Source organism: Sinocyclocheilus anshuiensis, unplaced genomic scaffold (genome assembly GCF_001515605.1).
Source record: "Sinocyclocheilus anshuiensis isolate Anshui unplaced genomic scaffold, SAMN03320099.WGS_v1.1 scaffold87, whole genome shotgun sequence".
Lineage (NCBI taxonomy): Eukaryota > Metazoa > Chordata > Actinopteri > Cypriniformes > Cyprinidae > Sinocyclocheilus > Sinocyclocheilus anshuiensis.
The window spans coordinates 389871-402773 of NW_015549609.1; the positions used below are offsets into that span (position 1 = coordinate 389871).

Consider the following 12903-nt stretch of genomic DNA (forward strand, 5'->3'; position numbering starts at 1 on the left):
GAGAGTCCAAACAGCTGATAAAAACATCACAATAATCCACAAGTAATCCACACCACTCCAGTCCATCAATTAACATCTTGTGAAGAGAAAAGCTGTGTGTTTGTAAGAAACAAATCCGTCATTAAGCCATTTTAACCTCAAGCCCTTGCTTTCACCAAAAATATGAGTCCTCTATCCATAATACTGCATCCTCCAGTGAAAAGAGAGAAATATGAACAGATCAAGCACTGTTCACAAGCCAAAACAGTTCGAAACAAATATGACAGTACATTTTGATGTGAGAAGACAACAGGAGGTGGACCTTTACACTGGAGGAAATGTTAATATGGATTACAGACTCATATTTTGGCCAGAAGTGACAGTTTAAAGATAAAATGTCTTTTGTTTCTTATGAACATGCACCTTTTGGCCTCACAAGACTAGCGTTAATTTTGTCCGATTTTTAATTTAGTCTTAGTCTTAATCCCGTTCACTGCAGAGGATCCATTGGTGAGCAAGTGACATAATGCTACATTTCTGATGATGAAACAAACTCATCTACATCTTGGATGGCCTGAGAGTTGAGTAATTTTTCAGCTAATTTTCATTAATAGTTCGGTGAACTATTCCTTTAAATGTGCTTTTAAAAAAAAAAAAAACAACAACAACGTTATCGTTTTTTTAACATTATATATTAATCATTAGACAAAAGCACAGTAGAGATCAGTAATGTTAGTGTCACTGTAATTTAAACTTAGCCAAGTGAACATTAGCTGCTGTCTGCAGGAAGACTTAGCTAATGAAATTTCCAGTAGCTCCAGTAGCCTCACATGGTGGCAGTTCACTCTCTGGAGGGGATGAAGTGGAGATTATGGATAGTATTAGCGGTTAAGCGTGGCTGTTAGCCGAGCATTAGCCCTGAATGGGCAGGCTTGAAATTGGCCTGTTGACATAGTAGCCGGCTGATGGACAGCATGCTTTGTCTGTCAAGTCAAGTCAAGTCACCTTTATTTATATAGCGCTTTTAACAATACAGATTGTGTCAAAGCAACTGAACAGCATTAATTAGGAAAATAGTGTCATCCAGATTTTCAAATAGTTGTATCTCGGCCAAATATTGTCCTATCCCAACAAACCATACATCAATGAAAAGCTTATTTATTCAGCTTTCAGATGGCGTATGAATCTCAATTTCAAAAAATTGACCCTTATGACTGGTTTTTGTGGTCCAGGGTCACATATATAAAATGTGTATTATATAATTAAATAATATGATAAGATAATAATAAATATAATAAAATAATAATTTTATTTGACATATAAAAAGTGTGGAAAACATGTATTATATATTTAAAAAGTAAATATAATACATATTATACACAAGTCAAAAGTTCAAATGAATTATTTTTCAGTTCTATCGAAATCCCCCAGGATTTTTTCAGGATGAATAGAAAGTTAAAATGAACAGTATTTATTTGAAATATACATATTTTGTAACATTATAAATGCCTTTACTGTCACTTTTGATCAGTTTAATGTGTCATTGCTGAATAAAAGTATTAATTTCTTTATTTTTTGTGGTTTTAAATCTTACTTACCCTCTTTTTTATTTTCTAAATTCTCTTGTAGTGTATCACAGTTTCCACAAAAGTATAAGCAGCAAAAACTGTTCATTGAACATCAAATCAGCATATTAGACTGATTTCTGCAGAATCACGTGACACTGAAGACTGGAGTAATGATGCTGAAAATTCAACTTTGATAACAGGAATAAATTACATTTTAAAATATATTACACTAGAACACATTTCTTTTAAATTGTAATAATATTTTACAATATTTGTACTGTATTCTCGATCAAATAAATGCTGTGTTGCATAATGAAAAATTTTAAATACAATAAAAATCTAAATTATAACCTCCATTCTTGTTTATTCAAGAAATGTTATCTTTGTATACATATTGTATTGTGGAGGTTATACATTATATTGTACATTTCCCCACATTTCTATGTGCGGTCCTCTCCAGCATTAAACCAAAAAAACATTATTTGCATAGTACCACCTTCACGATTGTCTGTAGACTTTGACCCAAAGGTTATTCCTCTGTCAGGTTTATACCAGATCATACCGTTACTCTGAAGATAACCTACTTTAGCCAGTTTTGTATTCCAGTGATGGCTCGGCGATCTATAAATAGTAGGAATGATTGATACGGCATATGGTGAACCCTTGTAAGTTCCCTTGCCTGCAGGCAGAGATGACTTTCAGCATTAGAGGTGGCTTCACTTTGTAGTCACCTGTGCCTGTCATAATCTTCAATTACTGACCCAGCGTCAGTGTCAGGCAGAAACCTGCTGTTCATGCACTCAACGCAAAATGCAGAAACAATGCTAAGGTTTACATTGTGACGGATGCAATTAAAAATGCATGCCAAACACTGAAATATTAATGACAAAGAATGTTTTTAGTTTGTCATGTACAATTTTATGAATAATAGTGTAATAGTTGTGTTAGAGGCATGCCATAATCTAAAATAAAACACTCAAGGTCAATCGTTTGGAAGTTTTTTGGAGACTGTGCACAGTTACACTTCTGAACTTGACAGATACTGTCATTTCTGTTGTGGAAAACTGCTAACACCTACCTCTGGACATAAGTGACAAGAACAAGGACTCTGCCAACCTCGACTTCTACAGTCAGTGCCAAACTACCGCAGAAGTGCATGCCAGTGTCTTTGAAAAAGTCTGCTGTTGGGAACGTTCGTGCAGATTTCGCCTAATTGCATTGCAATCTGACATTCATATTTAAGTAAGGACAGACTCAAATAATTAAGCATCCCATTTTGTTTACCCTTGATTGCACGGCCTCATCAACACGCTGCCTAATGGAGGAAGGATGTCACCAGAGATGGAATAAACAGTGTTTATGAAGGAAAATGAGATTGTTTTGAGGACTTGATCAAGGCTTTTTTTCTAAAACAATGACTTCTTTATGAATCTGGGTATTGAAAGAACCCATATTTCAATACAAAATATAATAGATTGCTTATATCTCTGGCTGAGAGACTGCTAAGAGAGCAGTACCTTCACATCACGGCTGTGATCGATGTATTCAAGCAGTGGGTGTCGCTTCTGAATAATGCATCACATTAGGTGTTAGCCTGCAATCAGTGAAATACGAATATAGAGAGGAAAGCTGTTCACAAAGCCAGGTAGTGAGGTGTGTGTGTGTGTGTGTGTGTGTGTGTGTGTGTGGTTTTCTACAGTGAGCCATGGCGAGCGATTCAAAAGGGTCCATCTTTTACTGAGCTTGACACAATCTGTAATAGAATTTTCAAGTAAGTTCCTGACCCCCTTTTTTTTTTTTACTTCTAGGAAAGATGTTTGCTTCAGCGCATTAAAATGTGTGACTTTGATGCAAGGTCTATGCGTATGTTTATGACTTTGCCATGTATGGGTTTCAGGGTCTCTGGGATGATTATGTAAAGCTTGCGCTAGCAGATTTCATCTCTGTTAGTTGTAAAAAAGAAAAAAAGGCAACCTGGCTACTCTCCTCTGGCTTGTTTTAAGTGTATTTGAAAATGCGTTTTCTGCGTGCCACATTATCTTGTTGCTTGATAATGAGTTATTCATCTTAATGGCCACTGCTGCTGTTTTTTGCGCTAGTCACCTGAGCTGTAAATGCACTGATAGCACCTCAGTAGCATGCACAATCCCAAGCCTTTCACTAACTACTACCTTGAGCTGTCATTTATGGCCATAGATATTAAATTGTAGAGAGTGTTTCTGCAATGTATCCTTCACACCGGAAAGGTCCGGATCAGGTCAGAGAGGCTCGGTTCACAATAAGTGCAGCAAATCCCATCTCTGCCAGCACGGAGAGTTTTACATGCATTTCCCAACACTTTTGTGGACAAATGATTATAGTTTTGTAATGAGATTTATAATGAGATCTGTAATGAGAAGTATTTGTAAACCTGTGTACAGAAACGTAAAGGTCTCCCTGTAGGTTTCGTTTGAGGGTTTAAATTTAAGTGAAGAAATTAAGACATAAGTATTGCATTTTTACTAATGTAAAATAATTAATATCATTAAGACATACTTTATATTGGATATTTCATTGTAGTGATTTCTTTAATCTTAAAGGTCTCCCTGTAGGTTTCTGCCAAAATAAAAACTTGAGAGTTTAGTGAACACAGACAATGAGGTTAAGAAATTAAGACAAGTGTTGTAATTTTACTATTGTAAAGTAAAATAATGTATATATTATTATTAAGACATATTGCATATTTAAGATTCATAATTGTATTATTATTATATTTCCATTTGTGTATTTATTTATTATTTTTTCAAATACTAGTCAAGGCAAAGACTTTTTTATTCTGTTAAAGGCAGAAAAAGAAGTTGGAGCTCCCAAAGTGCATCAGATTGATGCATTTCACTTTATGTAATGTAAAAAAATCAGTGAGTCTTCACATTTTGTATAATTTCCAACAAGCTTTTCACTAGATTCATAACGAGAAGGGTTTGTAAACTTCACAGAAACGTCAAAATAAAAGCTTGGGGGTTTAACTCTTTGCTAGTAAAAAAAAAAAAAAAGGTAAAAAAAAAAAAATATATATATATATATAAATAAAGACAAGTATTTTAATTAGTGCTGTAGTGTAAAGTAAAATTAATATATGTATTATTATTATTATTATTATTAATATAATAATACTACTACTAATAATACTTTTATTATTATTATTATTATTATTATTATTATTATTAAAATACAATCCAAGGAAAATACATTTGTATTCTGGTCAACTTAGACACTGAAAAGGGGGACTCTTAATTTTCTCAAAAGTACTCTCAAAGTGCACCAGATGCATGCATTGACCTTTAAAATAATGCTTGTCGTAAAGTCCACTCAGTTTATTCTCACAAAATCCACAATATAGATATTCATCAACAATTCTTCTAATAACCTGAATATATTATGTGAAACATGACGACTGCATGACCATCCATGCAGTACAACAGATCTCCTCACTGACCGTTTCCAGTTGGCTTCAGTGTTGGTGTAACACTCCTCCATCTCGAGTAAGCTCATGTGAAGCATGTGATGAGATAATAAGACGTCTCTTCTGTGAAAGTACAGTTCTAAACACTGGTAACCCCAAAGTCTCTTTGCTGTAAGTGGGTGCAGCTGGTTGTTTAGGTTCCTGAGGGAGGATTAGTCTTGTGTTTAGGCTCAGCTTGGCGTCTGGTTTGAGGGAATGTAGGTCGTCCAACAGCTCCAGACCTTTTTCAGAGGTTCAGCTAAACAAACCAGGCCATGGAAAAACTGTGTCAGCACCAGTCAGCCTTTTACTGTAGATAATACATGTTCTGTTTGGACAGATACATCCGTTTTAGATGATACAGCTGAAAAGTGAAAGGGATCGTGCACATCTTCTTTTAGACTGAAGAAGGTTTGGACAATTAATGGAATAGTTCACCACAAAATGAAAAAGCTCTCATGTCGATCCAAACCTTTATGGCTTTATTTTTCTGTTGAACACAAAAGACGAAGTTTAGCATTAAGTCCAGCCTACTCTTTTCCATACAATCCGTACTATTCCTGTCTGAATGTATAGATTTTCTCTTTACAGACTGGCCTAAGAGTCTGCCTACAGCTGTTTCGCAAACCTGTCAGCTTGAGCAGATGGGACACCGTTCCCATCGGTTTTAACTCACATTTAGTTCGTAATATGACAATTCTGATAGCAAAGAAAACAATCATGGCAGAAACTTGCTTTTAATCGGCTAGCTGTTCTTGGGTAATACTCACGGCTCAAGTCAAACCAAGGTGATTAAGTTTGTTTTTATCACAAACCACTTGAATATTGTTATTAGAAATGTTCTGTGCTGATTACTGTTGTATATACTGATCTCAACCAGACCCCCTTCACAGACTAATACAACAGTGAGGGCTAATGTATTGTACAGTATATAGTACACTCAGATTGTAAATGTGTTTTGTTTTAGTGATATATTTTACTGCACAATTATGAGCTGGAAAGGTTCAGGGGACAAACTCTATCAATTTTTTTTTTTTAGTGTAGACAGCTATTTTCTGCAGATTTATATCTTTTAGAGGACAAAATTTGCTGTAATTGTAGCCAGGTATAAAATCTCTGTAAAAGAGATCACTGACTAATCACAAGTGTTGAAATGCGCTCAATTTTATTGAATGTGCACTTGTGTACTTGAAATCTTAAAAGTATATTAAAAAAAGTTATTGCAGATAATATAATGCTAATTAAATAAAAGGGCATTTAAGTGTACTTAAAAAGACACTTTCATGACTTAAGCGTTTCTTAATGCACTTAAGTGGACTTTGTAACAATGTTAAAGGAACACTCCACTATTTTTGAAAATAGGCTCATTTTCCAACTCCCCTAGAGTTAAACAGTTGAGTTTTACCGTTTTCTAATCCATTCAGCCGATCTCTGGGTCTGGCAGTAGCACTTTTAGCTGTAGCTTAGCATAGATCATTGAATCTGATTAGAGCATTAGCATCTCGCTCAAAAATGACCAAAGAGTTTCTATATTTTTCCTATTTAAAACTTGACTCTTCTGTAGTTACATCGTGTACTAAGTCCGACGGAAAATGAAAAGTTGCGATTTTCTAGGCCGATACTAGGTAATAATCAAGGAACTTTGGTGCCATACTATGGGTGCAGCAGGCGCAATGATATTACGCAGCGCCTGAAAATAGGCTAACTTCTGTCAACATAACCAACGTGACCACCTGCTTGCACAGGGAGCATGCTGGGGACTATTTTCTGGCGCTGCGTAATATCACCCATGGTACGGCAGCAAAGTTACTTGATTATTACACCGGAATGAGAGTATAGTTCCTAGCCATATCGGCCTAGAAAATCGCAACTTTTCATTTTCCGTCGGTCCTTTAAATTTCAAGTTTTAGTTTAAAGTACAAAGTACAAAATCTCCAAAAGAATAATTATACTTGTCATGCTTTAAAGACGTACATTTATTTTTTTATGTGATGATGACTAACATACTTAAACATGTAAAGTACTTGATTATAATTTTAACTAGGGCTGTCTAGACATTAGTCGACTAGAAGAGGCTTGGTTAGATACATTTTCATGGGATTTGATGAAGACACACAGTGAGTGATGGAAGGTTCGTTAACTGCTGGTCTGGCTGATCCACATGCTAATAATTAATGGCATAAATAAACGACTACTAGTTAAAACTAGGAAAATCTTTAGTCGGGGGCAGCCCTAATTTTGACTCTGCTTTTGTTTGCTATTAAAATGACTATATTTCAAATATTATATTTTACAATATATTACTTCCATAATGTGTACTCTTTTTAAAAGTTTGCTAAAGTCTGCTTCACAAGGGATGTGAAACATGAAAGTAATCTTAATAGAAACTTAGACACTGTACATTTAACACACACAAAAACCCTTTTCTCAGCATTTCTCATTCTGAAAGTAAAAAAAAAAAAATCCCAACAGTGGTTTATGCCTTTGTGGTGCATGTGACATTAATGCGTTTTCAAGATAAGACAGGTGAGGATATGAGTTAGCTCATCTCTGTGGTACAGACCTACATGTCCATCAATCTTTCATATCAGGCTTCTTGCTCAAAATGAAAGATAAGTTGCTAAAGGTGCTGAAGCATCTCTGACAAAAGCTTTAAGCAAATGCCATTGCATTACATAAAACAAATCTATCACAAAAGAGGCAGCAGGGCTCGCTCCATCATGTGGCAAATCATACATTTTACTGTTGTCATCCTATCGTAATTACAGTTTAATGCTCGTCAAATGCCACAGTGTGAAGCCCATTGGGCCATCATGAGCTTTGCAGGATCGTATTGTGACGTCTTCCAAGACGTCACATCCTGGCTCTGAAATGACTTGATAGACAACAAGTCTGTATTTACCAAGCTATACTCTCGTGAAGCCAACACGGAAGTGACTTAAACTGTAATTCGTCAACTGGCCGCTAGAGGCTGCCTACAAAAGGGAGTCAATCCCATAGACTTTACAGCAGAAAAAAACATGTTTACAGCCTGGTTCAAAAAATAATTTTGGTCTATATAGCTAATTTTGCCCTTCATGACAACTGTGAGGGGGGAGAATTTTTTTAAAAATCATCCGTTTAAATTATATTAAGCCTTAAAGTTCTGTATAATTAAGGGCATGGCCATTTGAGTGACAGGTGGATTGCTGCTGCTGTCACCACCGTCAAGCTACACTCTTAAAAATAAAGGTGCTTCACGATTGCCATAGAAGAACCTTTTTGTCTAAATGGTTCCATAAAGAACCTTTAACATCTGAAGAACCTTTCTGTTTCACAATAGGTTCTTTGTGGCGAAAGAAGGTTCTTCAGATTATAAAAAGGTAAGCAAGAGATGGTTCTTTAAAAAACATTTGACTGAATGGTTCTTTGTGGAACCAAAAATGGTTCTTCTATGGCATCGCTTGAAGAACCTTTTGAAGCACCTTTATTTTTAAGAGTGTAGGTGGGCGTGGTTTCAGCAACCAGCTCCTGCCTCTTTGCCCATTTTCGATTATCCGGGAGTGACGCGCTGCCAAGAGGCGATGGCCGGCTCCGCCTACTTTAGGCTTCAAAACCGCTCTTCGGAAACCTATGGGTGACGTCACGGACACTACGTCCATGTTTTTATACAGTCTATGAAATATGTCCAGAGAACTCTCCTCAACCCTATCAGTTAGACTCAAGCACCCCTTCATCAACACCAAACCACAAATATCATTTACTGTGTTTTATGGTTATTCACTCTCTTGAATCTTAAATCCTTAAAATACCACGATCCCACAATGAGGAACTTTAGGCAATGCTGATGATTACTTCATAAATCACTCTTGATGTGGCAGCAGGGGACTCACTGTCTCACCCTAAAGGTAAAACAAGAGTGCAAAAGTGCAAAAACAAGAGTGCATGCGCAGCTCTGACCTCATACGTCATGCTCCCGGAACTGCTTCTGTGTACAACTGTTGGCGCAAGCTACATTAATGTGATTATTACGTTTTGAATATGGATATTTTTCTTACAAAAACGCATCGATTCGCCACAGAAGGGCTTTGTTCACCCCCCGGAGCCGTGTGAGACACTTTTTTTATGGATGGGCGATTTTTATTTAAGTTATTTTGGACTGAAGCAATGCAACACCCGCTGAGTGGCATTAAACAGCTTGAAAAATCAAAGAAATTGTTTTTATATAACTCCGACTGGATTCGTCTGAAATAAGAAAGTCATATACACCTAGGATGCCTCGGGGGTGAGTAAAACGCAGCTTAATTTTCATTTTTGGGTGAACTAACCCTTTAACATTTGCATAACCAAGAAAAACGTTTAAAACATTTTAAAAATTGAACTTTTTTTTACGTTTAGAGAACATTCTGAAATAACGTAATTAGAACTTAATTGAAACATTAACAAAACATTCTTAGAACTTATTGTAAAAGTAGTTTCAAGTGGTTTACCAGGTTTGAAACAACACAAGGTAAATGATTGATTTTTGGATGAACTATTCCTTTAACCCTAGTTTGAATATATAATTTTAAGCACTTTGTTGAAGCAGATTAATAAACCCGTTTGTCCTTTGAGGGAAGCTGTATTTAATGTCTTTCATAGCTCAGGGGAAAATAAGAGAAGTAAGATATTTGCTTAACTTTTGCACTCTTGTTTTACCTTTAGGGTGAGACAGTGAGTCCCCTGCTGCCACATCAAGAGTGATTTATGAAGTAATCATCAGCATTGCCTAAAGTTCCTCATTATCACTAGACTCTCTCGGTTTTGCTCTCAAACACACACACACACGCACGCACGCACGCACACACAAAACACACACAAACACACACACACACACACACACACACACTAATCGGATTGTTTTTGTGCTTTTTCTTGATGTTGTGTGTATATTACACTGTTAAAAATTTCCTGTAGAAATTACAGTAACTTACTGGCAGCAGTTCGCCAGTAACTTACTGTAAATTAAACTTACAGTAAAAGTACTGTATTAATAATTACAGTACCACTTAACTTGCTGTAAATGTATTTACAGTATGTATACTGTACTTTTAGTTTTTACTGTAAAATATACAGTAATTTTATGGTCTTCAGTAACGTATTGAAATACAAGAAAAAAAATAATTTAATTATTTTATGAAAATAAGCAATGACAACTGTGTAACTTTTAATTTTTTTAATTGTTCAATTGTAATCCTTGCAATAACATTTTAATATTTTCACAGATTCAGTTAAGACTCAAACAAAACATTGTTACAAACTATTATATATATTACATACTATTCTAACTATTATAGGTAAAATTCTTAACATTTATCCTAAGCACAACATACTATGATAATAGTGAATAGTGACGATAGTGAATCTTCAAAAAGAACTCAAACTTTTGTTACACACAAGCAGCATGGACTATTTTCAATGCACAAACTCCTTAATCAAGGAGGACACGAGGGTTCAGGCCAGAGTTTCTCCTTTGCACCATCTTCCCACTTCCTTTGCTGATCTGGAATTTTGCAGCGCACTTGCTGTTGACAGGATTGATCCTCGCAATGAACCTTAACATAAAAGAAATCATGCATTAGACCATTTCATTTTCTTTGTAAAGACTTTTTAAAGCATTAGTTCAGCCAAAATGAAAATCTTATGTTGTTAAAAACCCATAAAACATTTTCAGAACACAAATGAAAATTAATATTCTCTCTTAATTTTTGTCTATCCAGGCAACCAAATTCTTTTAGCTTCAAAAGGTGCATAAAGACATTGTTAAAATAATCCATATGATTCGAGTGGTTTAAGACACCTAATTGGTTCTCAAGCATGTTTGTGATGCTTTTTAATATTTCAAGTTTGAAAGGATCATTCATTTTCACTGTATGAAAAATAAAACCATCATAAACATAATTTAAAACATCTCTTTTTGTGTTCCTCAAAAGGAAGATATTCCGGTTTGGAAAGGCAAGAGTGTGAGTAAATGATGACAGAAGTTTCAGTTTTGAGTAGGGCTGCACGATAAATCGCATGCGGTATTTAACGCGCATCTTATCAGTAAAGCCATTCTGTAATCAGCGGTAAATCTCCATCACGTGCGTGCTTTCATGCAGCCCTAGTTTTGAGTGAACTATCCTTTTAACTGTATTACGATATGAAAACTTAGAAAAATATCTTAAGGAATATATTGTTATAGTGGGCACTTCAAAATTACTGTGAATAACTCTATTACAAATTTAGATTTTTAGAATAAATTTTAAGAATACTTTTCCATCAACTGGTTAAAATTTCAAACACTGCCCCTCTCAACTGGTCTATCTCCCCAATCTATTTACCGGTCTACTATAAGGTTAACTAATGAGTCTTTATTGTAAAGTGTTACCTATTGTTCTTTATAATTCTTTTGCACTTTAATCTGTTTATTAAGTTTAATAAGTTTATAAAATGTTTACTTATGTAAAAATAATTTTGTTTATTGTTTTTTTTGTATTTAAATGATCAGTTATTTTTGTTATAAAAAATTAAGTGAACCTGTTATAGAAGGAAAACACTTTTTTGTAACTAAATTCAATACCATAATGAATGGTGAAATAAATGTGAAATAAAAACTAACAGTCTTTAATTTTCCTTTTGTTACATGGTATGAAAAAAGTCTAGGCTTTGACATATGACACTTTGTCATAAAAGACTTCATTTATTAAATCATAAGAATGATAAGAAGTTCCACTTAATTTATATAAATAAAATTTACTCTGTAACTGTCTGTTATGAATTCATTAGAAGAATAAACAGAATAGTACACAGTTCATTTTATTTTAACTCAAATTGTCAGTTGTCATTACTGCATGCCAAGAAGGCACGACAGTAACAGACGGACACTCAACTCAAAAATTTAAATTCTCTCAACATTTACTCACCCTCATGTCATACACACGCATTCACGCTTACGGCAAGCGTGAACTCATGAACCCAAGTTTGACAGTTGGCCGGAAGCAATGGTTTATAGTATTTTTCTCACACATATCTATAGTTTTGCTTCAGAAGACATTGATTCATCCACTGGGGTCACATAGATTAGTGTTGTGCTATACTGTGCAATTTACAGAAATCGCTAACAGTGTATAAACAGCTCAAGGCTGAGCTTTTTCGGTCTCTGATGACCTGTTTATTGTGGCCAGTGCAGTAAATGCTCCCTCAGGGGTGTTCATGCTGAGCTGGGATATTCAGCAGTGCTTTCATGGAAAGCTAACACAGGCATCTGTTGAGTTGAGGCCGTTTTGGCTGAGACTGTTGCTTAAAACCACAAGCCATCAAAAAAACAAAAACACAAATATTACCTTTAAAAAGAGTAGATACATATTTTCTGTAGTATGAATAATAATAAGAGAAAAATGCATAGTGTCAGTATTCCTTTCAGTCTGACTGCTGCAATTTCTGCCTGAAAAATCATTGACATTATGGTGGATTTACAGCTCTTGTACACTCTTAAAAATAAAGGTGCTTCACGATGCCATAGAAGAACCTTTTTGTCTAAATGGTTCCATAAAGAACCTTTAACATCTGAAGAACCTTTCTGTTTCACAAAAGGTTCTTTGTGGCGAAAGAAGGTTCTTCAGATTATAAAAAGGTAAGAAAGAGATGGTTCTTTAAAGAACCTTTGACTGAATGGTTCTTTGTGGAACCAAAAAGGGTTCTTCTATGGCATCGCTTGAAGAACCTTCTGAAGCACCTTTATTTTTAAGAGTGTACTTGTGTTTTCATGTTTCATCTTCCATAAGCAGTGCTTTTATTAAGATCATTTCTTGCCTTATTTTGTTTCCTATGTAACAAATTAGACTTCACACTCTGAAATTTCCTTTAAAAAAGTAT

The 12903-nt window shown here is 35.1% G+C and overlaps 1 protein-coding gene across 1 annotated transcript in view; it reads left to right on the plus strand.

Moving 5' to 3' along the window:
• The window catches only part of LOC107659123 (Kv channel-interacting protein 4-like), a 186290-nt gene that overhangs the window by 23947 nt on the left and 149440 nt on the right, over positions 1-12903 (plus strand). The window lies entirely within an intron of this gene.